Here is an 11,593-nt window from a genome sequence, read left to right on the forward strand (position 1 = left end):
TATAACAAAACTGTAATAATTAAACATTTTCATTCTGCTGATACATAAATGAACTACAACATGACCTTAGCCTTTACTATAATATCATTCCCCTTTAAAAGGTTATTGTGTTGGATTTGATGGTTCTCATTATTCATCAAGATTTATAAGTACTAAGGTTATACTGCCACATTGATGCCGCTTTAGTATTGTCCTGTCCTATTCGACTAAGTCTGGAATATACATGCTATTTCTGAGTTTATAACGTAAAGTTATATTACTGTGTTGTCACTCCACTTGGCCTCCATTAATGTTGAGTTATTGCTAGCCATTGTGGTGGCCTAGGTATTAGGGTTGACCCTTCGGAAACTTCAATGTAGAGTGGTGCCATTGTCATGCTTGGGATTCTAGTCCCCATCTACGGTCTCCAAACTATGGCACTAATCCGACGGTGGGTAAAATCTTTGGGTTATTTTGCCTCAAGTGGCATATCGTTCTTTGCTCATTGTTTCTCTCCTCCGAAGGAGGTCTTTGGTCTGCTCTGCAAGAGGGTTTCCCTGTACAGTCATCTTCAATCTTCAGCTTGTGGTTTGTGTCGCTGGGTGACCGAGGCTACCTCTCCATACCATGATAGACCTTGCTGTTGTCTTATGGTTCTTCTGATGGTCAAACATTTTTCTATGATTTAGCAGTTCGAAAATGTTGGGAACTTTCAATTTATACATGTGTTATGAAACTTGATTTCCATTACGAGATGCAAACTCCCGGTTTATACTTATATATTATTTTAAAATGAAAACTTCTAATTGTGAAGTCCTCCTAGTTCGGGTGGAGGTTTTTGTAGACGAAGCAGACTCCTGGATCAAGAGTTGAAGGAACCCTTGCTCAACTCGTCAAGTATCATGCTGGAATTTTAGCCCCTTTATTAGGTACTTGAATTAGTCTAGGGTTTTTCTATCACGATTTTATGGCAGATGAGTTTCGGCTCCAGGGAATGATTTTTTCTGAACATTCTTGTTATTTATTTGCAGTCTTAATTGCTTATTTGAATGTAAAGTTCACCAACCCATAATGGTGGTATGTATTTGAGTTAGGAAAGACATTGCGAGGTCGAGGCCTCTTCGTCTTTGTCCTTTTTAATGGACTCAGAGTGATCTGGCTCGGCCTTCGCGAATATGCTCTAGAGGCTAGTCTTTAGGCTTCGATATTGACTCTTAGCCACTGTTTGAAATATTCAGATGTTTTAACCGTAATTATTTTTTTGATAACCCCATCGGGGATTTCTAAATGAAAATATAATGTTTTCTGTTTTATATCACAACTGTAACTCTCTGTTCATTCTTAGTATTGTAATATTATTCATTTCCGACCTTGCGCAAATGCCTACATAGACTTCTGATATTAGCGTTTGTCGTTGTCGTTGTTCTGGTATTCTGATTTTGTTTAGAGCATTTTTATTCAATAATTTCCTGGTTTCTTCCTTCCTATTACCCAGAATGATTAAACAAAAGGAATTTCTGAAGATTGTTTGTCTTGGTTTGTTTCCCCTAAACTCAGGGTTTCATTTAGGAAATACTCGTTTCACACATACTGACACATTCAGGAATAAACTTCTGTGTGTGTATATATATATATATATATATATATATATATATATATATAAACAAATGATTACATCCGAGACTTTGTGTCTCGCACAGGCCTGAACTTCAATTATCAGTGGTTTCCTCTTGCACTCTGCCCATAGGCTTACATTTATACCAGAAAGGTTCGTTGAACTAATCCTAGTTCAACTCCTAAATCTACTGAACTGACTCCTAAATCCTCTATTGTCTACGTCCACTTCTAATCTTCATTTAATTCCTAAGAGCTCTCCTTAGTTCCTCGAATCTTGGAACTGCTTAAAGAGTTCTAATTGACTTTAGACTCTTTTTTCATTATTGCCCACTCATGTTCTCATTTATTCGAGAGCATTTACAAACATCTCGCATTATCTAATTAAATCACTTACAAGCCTAAATATTACATTAACTTGAGACTTAGGAAACTAATTTCCCTAAAACACATTACCCCCCTATGTCTACTTAATTACAGTGATTTTCTCTTGGGTTGAATGCTCCTGCATCATTTTCATCCTCTTCGGTAGTGAGATTATAGCATTCCATTCCATTGCAGATCTGTGCAGCCCAATAAGGCAACATAACCATTTGTTGGTTTTAGGGGAGAGGTTCAAAGTGTGTTGTGCACCAAAAAAACCCTCAACCACTAGCTCTTTCAGAAACTACCTGCAAGCAGATCGCAGTCTCACCCAAAGCAGTTATGGGAGGCTATAGAACCATGTTTCCTCAACTAGAGGGATATGCATGTTGTTGCATCCGTGTAATTACTTATGTTCTCTATCTTCCTATAACTTCGTGTACATGAATAAATCCACGTTGATTATTAACTTTACAAAATTACTCTTGTCACATCAAATAACAAAAAACAATATAAATTGTATTGTTTCACGCAATTTAGTAAAATGCATGCATAACGATAATAAAAAAAACACAGAAACATACACAATATTTCGCCAAAATTATTCTTTATTATTATAGATCTTCAATACATATATACTTCTTCGACCTGCGCACCCAGCTGCAAGTGGTTTGTCCACTTAGATGTGGACTCTTCCAGGCCTCCATGCACTTAGCTATGGAGCCTTCCCAAAATACAGAGCCAAGACACATAATATAATTCACTTCTGATCTTCTATCACTACATGATTGATATTATTTACAAAGTATTACATCCTCTTTAAATAGGCTTCCTTACTAAAAGATCATGGTCCACATACCATGGATCCAACAAAACAATGACTAAAACCCAATACTCGTCACAAAATAAGGGGCTTTGACCCGCCGTAAAGCCCCTAAAACATCGCGCGATGAATATAAATTCATCGAATCCACATCTCAAAAATGCGGAGTCTTTGACCCAAAACTTGAACCAATTTGGGCTATGCCAAAATCCTAAGAAGAGAATTTATGTTTTCAATTTTTACAATACTAAAAATTAATTGAGAATTCCATTAAAAATATGGTGTACCCAGACATTTAAAACATGACTAGATTTCTCATCAAATCCATGATATAATGCCATGAAGGATGGCATCCTTATTGTCCACATCCTCTAAGTACTTCATCAAGATGCTCATTGTTTTTCGGAACATTTGCGAGGGCTTCAAATCATAGGCAACAAGGGAAGTAAATCTAGTTAAATCTCCTAATCGGCAGACCATATTCATTGGTTGCATTTACTCAAAGGAGCATTTTGTACCATAGCTCTTTTCCATAAGATGCTTAATGGTATTATAAATTCAAACCAAGTTTTTATACCTTCCTTGATCCCAATTAATTTCTCTTCACCTAATCTAATCCAAAGATAAGCGTAGGTTCTCTAATTCCTTGCAGGGGAAAAGGAATCCCCAAAGATGGGGGCAACCATATAAAAAATTGTAGCAGCTCTAGGATATATTTGTATGAAGTGTCCATTAGTTTATTGAATTCTACCAAACATCTCTATCATATAAAGTGTTTATTGTGCCAAATTTGTTTACATGTAAGTGAATAGGGTAAATGAACTCATAGTACCATACAGGTTCTCCCCATCATGTACCTAAGCACCAACAATGTAAAATCTGTCCATCATGAAAATAGTTCTAGGATTCAAATTATACCAAATGAGTGAAATCATGCATAAACATACTTACTAAAGCCATTATATATTAATAGTTTGAGTAAATATCAATTTGTATTGGGCATAATAATGTTTAGACAATGCATAGGATTAAGTGGTCTTTGCAATATGTTCACTTACTCAAGTTAGCTTTGTGTAAATGTGAGAAAGCAAACCTAAAATATACTTTATGCAAAAGGGCTTGCTTTTGATGTTTGGTTGTAAAAGGTGGCTACATCCTCCATTGGTCGGGGCATCTTTCAGCATACTGCAATCCCAACCCTCCCCTCCGAATTGGTAATCTATGATAGCAACATCTAAGAGATAACACATAGTCCTTATCAAAGGAGAAAACTGACATAGAATAACTCATAGTGCGTATCAAAGGAGAAAACTGATATAGTATGACGACTCTTTGATTCTTTTTTAATTCGGTTCAATTATTTATTCCTTAGATAACATATGAAAATTTCATCATGATGACATGAAAAGGGGCTTTATCCCTTGTTCTATATCTACATGCTTCTATTTTAAAAAAATTAACCAACACTATAGTGGATTCTATTTTTGCTTTGATGACATGGATTGTGCTTTGGTTGTCTAGTCGTAGCTTTTGTTGTCTATCTATAAACATTGGAACATCATTCCACATTGTGCAATCCAAGCCCTCTTTTTCAAACATAATTGGCATCAACATCTAAGAGATGAAGAGAACTAGCGCAATAATCCCAACTCTCCGCTATTAATAAAATTGGCAATTTGTGATAGAAAATCACGAGAGATAATTGGCACTACTTATCAAATAGGTTATCTCAACAGTCAAAGATCTTGATTGCTTTAATTCGATTCAATTTTTGACTTCATATTGGCATTGGCATTAGCATTGCAGTGCCTATCCTCCTCCTCCTCTTAGAGTTTCCTGCATTGTGTGTCTTTATTAATTCATCAACATATAGGTGTTGAGATATCAGAGATTACATCTGGGAATATGGGCTTTTGGCATTAAGAAACTAGTAAACGACATTTTGAGAAAATGTGGCAAAGGAAAGAACCAATTATAGAAGCCCACAAAAAAAATTAAAAGTGGAGTTGGAAGACAATCATTGTTATTACGAATTAATTCCGTAGCAAAAGTAGTAGATATATTTGTGAAAAAATGATAGGAACATGAGAAGAAAATTTTGCTAGTTGAGCAAAGAGGTAAAGGAAACAACTTGTGCTTTTGAGACATGGTGTGTAGGTATACGTCCACTGGTGTTAACACAAGCTCATCTTAACATGCTTCAAGTTGTTACCAATTACCTAGTTGTTTTGTAGATTATAAAAATGTGAGTAGTTTAACAAATAGAAGGTTACGAATTGACCATTAGCAGCACTCGAAGGTGGGAAACATTAGTTCCAAACTAATCCTATGTTAAGGAAGACAAGTACACAATGGTGTTCACAATAAGTCTCAAGGTCTTACATCTTATAGTTGTGGAAGGTTTAAAGCCATAATATGGATGCAATGTAGAGCACATGCAAAATCCTTGGTAGACCTTATGTGCAAGATCACAAAGCCATCTATAATAGATACTACATCACTCACAAACTTCAAAAGATGGAAAGGTTTGCAATTTGGATTTTCCTTCTACATTTTCCTCTATTTCCGTTTGATATGAGTATCGGTACGCTGCATTGTACATATTTACAGAAGAAAGAAGAATAAAATTACCAAAAGGAGAACATCAAATCATACATTGTGTACACTATTGTTTTATGTGGTTATATTTGTGAAAAACGGTGCGTAGTGATCATACTTGACCAGGTCTCCAAGGGTTACAATATGTGATACAAAGTTCGGTGAGTGAGCATGTTTGACCGAGTCACCAATGAAATATTCAGGACAAGGTAGATAAACTAAAAGACATAAAGTACAAAATAAATAACACACAAATATATCACATTTTGGACTAAATCCAATAGGAACTACGGACAAAGTATGATGAGTTTTGGCATGATGAAAATAAATTGTCCCTAATTTGTATTGATTGTACACTCTTTCTAGTGAAAGACATCATCATTTGTAGGAACAGAGCTGACATGAATAACCTTATTGGATACTAGAAGAATGGATGTTGAAATGAGAGTGGATGGAATAGTTGTAGGGGCATGATGTTTGGTTATATAATTTCCTCCTAATAAGATGAAGCTAATCATTTGTTGTAGAAAAACTTGTGCAAAAAATATGACCTTCATATCCATAGCAAGAGGTGAACCGTGAAGAAGATGCTAACTAGGGCATGATATGAAGTAAGTTGAGGATTGGAGTTTGACTCGGTGTTCAGAAAGACATCTCCATGCAAAAGTGTGAGCACTATAAAGCAAGTAGATGAACGATGACAGCGATGAGCACTGGAACATATCAAACATTTTGAACTTGTGGGTATTGCTTCAATTTATTTTAAAAATAGTCAAACTCAATGTTGCAATTTTCATTTAATTGATTGTATCTTTTAATTTGATGAATATGTCCAAATCAATTGTAGGCTATATGGGAGTATGATGTCTTGTGTTCCATGGGCATATCATGGTTGAAGAAAAGGAGCTTAGAGTAAATGGTGCAAAGGTAAATTTAAAGCCTGATATGAGCTTTCAATGTATTCATTTCCTTTCAATTATCAAATTAGGTCTGTCACTTTGCCTAAAATATTGAATTTGATTCATAAAGCTTTTGCTACTTTAAAGATAAGGCATAAATGACCACTAAGTTTTGATAATTGTTGTTTTTTTTTGGCAGATGATAAAGAAGACATGAACAATATACAAGCATGTTAGGATAGATGAAATATCTACATGTAATTATGAATTCATTATGTTATCATGACCCAAAACAAACTAGCATTCATTTATTTTTCATCTTTATTATGTAATTACTCTAAAAACACCATAATAATAAAAAGTATTATTTTGTTTGAAAGGGCTAAAAGCCCTTTCTCATTTCTCTTGAGGATGGACCATGGCTATCCTCAAGGGTTTGTGTCCCTCTCTCCACCTTACTTTTTCATTTACTTTTATTTCATTATTTTAGAACTAGATAGTTCTAGTTTAATAGATTGTAAATTAAAAGTATCAAATAATGCATCAATATAGATAATTATAACATCTTAATTGAAAATTTAAAATCTTAAATCAACTCGAAGTTATGTATATGCATTTGATTTAATCAATATAGTATTTTTCCAACCATGGGTTTTGTGATAATTGCACAATTTTTGGATGCTTCTTTAGTGGTTGGATTTGTGTATGATTAAGTTGTATGTATTTCTTGTATGTACATTCATTGGTTCGTCTGTGGTAATTGCAAAAAATTTTGTATGCCTATTGAGTGATGGAATTTTTGTATGATCAAGTTGTATGTTTTAATTGTATACATTGATTGATGTGTTTTTCTATTACTTTGTGATGATTAATTTACACACATAATTTCATGTATTAATGATTTTTGTTTGAGTTTCATTTAGTGGTTGGATTTGTGTATGATCAAGTTGTATGTATTTATTGTATGTACATTGATTGGTGTGTGCTAATTGCAAAAAAAATGTATGTCTATTGAGTTTAAATGGAAAAATGAAATTGTTTGTATGAATCTAAATGCAGAAGTTTGTGTAATGATTGTTATTTGAGTTTCATTTATATGATTGTGTTTTACAATGAATGTGTGACATGTGAATATGTATTTTGAAACGTATGAGAATTTTCTTTATTGATGCTTGGTCCTTGGTTTCTATATTAAGTTTTTGCATTCAAAACCTTTTATGTGTGTGATGATCAAAAATTGATATGTAATGTTCAATGTATCTTTTTGCAATGCTTTTTGTGATGTTCATTAATTGATGTATATTTGTGATTGTGTATGAGAATGGTTGTTGTTTGGGAATTATTTACATAGTTGTGCATTTATAATGAATGTGGATGACATGTTTGATATGTACTTTGAAATGTGTGTGGATTTTATTTATCACATGGCTTGATTTAATTTCTACAATAATTTTGTATGTTTGGATATTTACAAGCTTGTGTGTATGATGATCAATATTTGATATGCGATGTTTGTAGTATTTATAAATTTATGTGTGTAATAAGAATATTTTGATGGGATGTTTGTATTCTTGTGTATTTGCAATGCTTTTGATGTTTGAATGTTTGTGTATTTGTAATGCTTCTTATGTTTGTGTTATTTTTGTACATACAATCTTGTTTGTAATGATTAAAACTTGAATTGTACTATTGATTGTGTGTTTCTACTATAAATTGTATGTGTATTTGTACTGTTGATTGTATGCATTTTCCAGGATGTGTTTTTATACTTGATTGTATGCATTTTTTATTATGTGTTTGTATTATTGATCACATTTGTTTGTGTATTTACAATCTTGTGCGTAATAAATTCTAAATCAATGTTTATATGTTTCTGTATTTACAATGTTTTTGAATGTAATGGTGATTAAAACTTGAATTGTACTCTTGATTGTGTGTTCGTACTATTAATTGTATGTGTATTTTTACTCTTGATTGTATGCATTTTTCAGTACGTGTTTGTATACTTGATTGTATGCATTTCTCGTTGTGTGTTTTTATTCTTGATTACATTTGTTTGTGTATTTACAATCTTGTGTTTAATAAATTCTAAGGGAATTTTTATATGTTTATGTATTCACAATGTTTTTGAATATAATGGTGATTAAAACTTGAACTGCACTCTTCATTGTCTGTTTGTACTATTAATTGTATGTGTATTTGTACTCTTGATTGTATGCATTTTTCAGTATGTGTTTGTATGCATTTCTGATTCTATGTTTGTATTCTTGATCACATTTGTTTGTGTATTTACAATGTTGTGTGTAATAAATTCTAAAAGAATGTTTATATGTTTCTTTATTTACAATGTTTTTGAATGTAATGGTGAAAATCCGATATCGTGTTTGAGTTATTGTGTATCTATATATTTTTTAATGGAATGATGAAAATTTAATGTGATGTTTGTATATCTATAATACTTTTTAATGTAATCATGGTTGTTGTTTGATTGGGTTGTTTGTTTATTTGTAATTTTTTCATTGTGATTGTGTATATGCTTGGAATGTTAAATTTTGTGTGAGAATCAGAAAAAATTGAGATGACATATTTTTTGTATTTGCAATAATATTTATGTAATGATCAAAATTTGATGTCTATTTTCAATTTAAATTTATTGCACAAGAAATTAAATGGCGGGATTGGGAGTGTTGAGTGAAACAGTAATATTATATAAACTCTGAGTGAGGGGGTAGTAGAAATGAATTTTAATCTATTATATAGGAAAATGAAATAGTAGGTGGGGTTGGGGGAGTGATGAGTGAAATAGTAGTATAACCATAAATTAGCATTGAGGGGGAGGGGCCAAATGAACTTCCACCTTCACGTGGTTGGCCTTGTTAGTAGAGAATGTATATCACTTTATATCACTTTATATCACAAAATTCTCAAAGCCAGGTAAAGCTCCTTTTAAGTATAAGTAAAATATTATTTTTGAATTTTTATTTATCAAATTAATTTTTATATATATAAACATAATAAATATTAAAAATATATCTATTTTTTTCATAACTTTAATTCACACACATAAAATATCTATAAATATGATTATTGTTAAATAACAATATTTTTTATTATTATTATTAAATAAAATTGTAAATTATTATTCTAAAAACTATTTAATTAATATCATTATAAATATTTATTTATATATTATAAAATATATTTAACATATATATATATATATATATATATATATATATATATATATATATATATATATATATATAAATTCATGTGATGCAGTTTAATACCTAATTTAAATTTAAGTTTTAAAATAAATTCTCATATTTTATTAAAATACTCTATTAACATTTAATATATTAGATTTTATTTATAATTCATATATATATATATATATATATCGTTTAAAAAAATTTAAAATTTCTTTAATTAATTTAAATTTCAGTAATTTGAATTTAATCTTTATTTAATATGAAGAATAAAATTATAAATGCATTTGTCTATAATGCGACTTTTTGGAAGCTTTTCCGGTGGGCTTTTCCTGTCAAAATCTAGCAGCAATTTATTCGAATCGTAAGTTTGATAGCTAGTTTCTGCACAATCAAAGCGCCACAGGGGTTTTCATGGTGTTGAATCCAAATATGCAGTTAAAAAACCATTTTAAATAATACAAACCAATATTTAACCTCAATTTTTTCCGCTGAATTCCGTCACCGAAATCTCCAAAAAGTCGCATTATAGGCAACTCCATTATAAATATTTATTTACTAATATTAATATTATTATTTATTAATCAAAATAAAAAATAAAATTTTTTATATATTATTAATATTGTTATTTAATAAATTAGAAAATTTTAATTTCATGATTTAGAAAATAATAAAATGCATAATACGTTTATAATGTGATGTATATTATTTACTATGTATATTAATTATTTTTATTTTAATGTTATGTTTGATATTTAATTTAAGTTTAAATTTTTTAAATAAATTTATGTGTTTTATTAATATATTATTTTAGTAATTTATTTAAATTTAAATTTAATTTTTTTCAATAAATTTATGTATTTTTATGAATATATTATATTTAAATTTAAATTAATTAATAATAAACCAAATGTATTTCATATAATTTTTTTATTAATTATTTTTTATTAGTTTTATAATGTTTTAAAATATATATTGTCGTAATTATTTTCTTATATCTAATTTAAATTTAATTTTATTTTAAACAAATTTGTATATTTCCACATTATATATATATATATATATATATATATCAATTAATTTTAATTTTATAATTTATTAATTATTAAAAATTTATTCATTTTACTAATATCTAATAATCTTAATTTTACTTTTGATGGTTAATTCAGTTTGTCAAGTTCCTATCATTAAAATAAATCTACTATAGTGTGTTTGATTCTCTGGACACTCTTGGGGTCAAATTCCATCATTCAGTCAATAGGAAGTTATCTTTTTAGGTAGATCTACTTGATAGAATATTTTGTGAATGTAGCAGCGAGTCGTCTCCAGGGGCGTGAAACACATAGGGGAAATAATCTAATAATCTCAATTGGGGTCGTGAACCACATAGTGAAAAAAATATGTATCTTGAAATGTGTGAGTATTTTCTTTATTAATTCATGGTGACTATATTATGTTTGCGCATTCAACACCTTTTTTGTGTGTGATGATCAAAATTTGATATGTAAAACTCAATATATCTTTGGATATTTACAATTCTTTTTGTGATGTTAATTATTTGATGTATATTTCTAATTTTGTATGAGAATGGTTGTTGATTGGGCTTCATTTACATAGTTGTGCATTTACAATGAATGTGGATGATATGTTTGATATGTTCTTTGAAATGTGTGTGGATTTTCTTTAGCATATGGCTTGATTTAGTATGTACATTAATTTTGTGTATTTGGATATCTACAATCTTGTGTGTATGATCATCAAAGTTTGATATGCAATTTTTGTAGTATTTATAATTTTGTGTGTGTAATAAGGAGAGTGGATGGGATGTTTATATTACTAGCTTTGAATTGGCAGTGAGGAGGTATGTCTCTTTATTTACAATTTTTCGCTCCAAGGTCACCTCCATAGCGTCAAACTTTGCATTGATTCTCTTGGTGTTAGAAATTCATTCGTTTTCCAACAACTCCACTCGCTGAGTGATGAGGTTGAGACTCCCCATGATTAGCTTGAATAGGAATTCGATAGTCTGCTTCCAACGTGTGAGCTCCTCCTTAGAAGGGTCCCACTGTGATCTCCCGATACACTCAATTTGACACTCAACCAACTCT

The sequence above is a fragment of the Pinus tabuliformis genome, chromosome 9 (genome assembly GCF_031772625.1).
Source record: "Pinus tabuliformis cultivar Carrire ecotype Pingquan chromosome 9, CPIR1, whole genome shotgun sequence".
NCBI lineage: Eukaryota > Viridiplantae > Streptophyta > Pinopsida > Pinales > Pinaceae > Pinus > Pinus tabuliformis.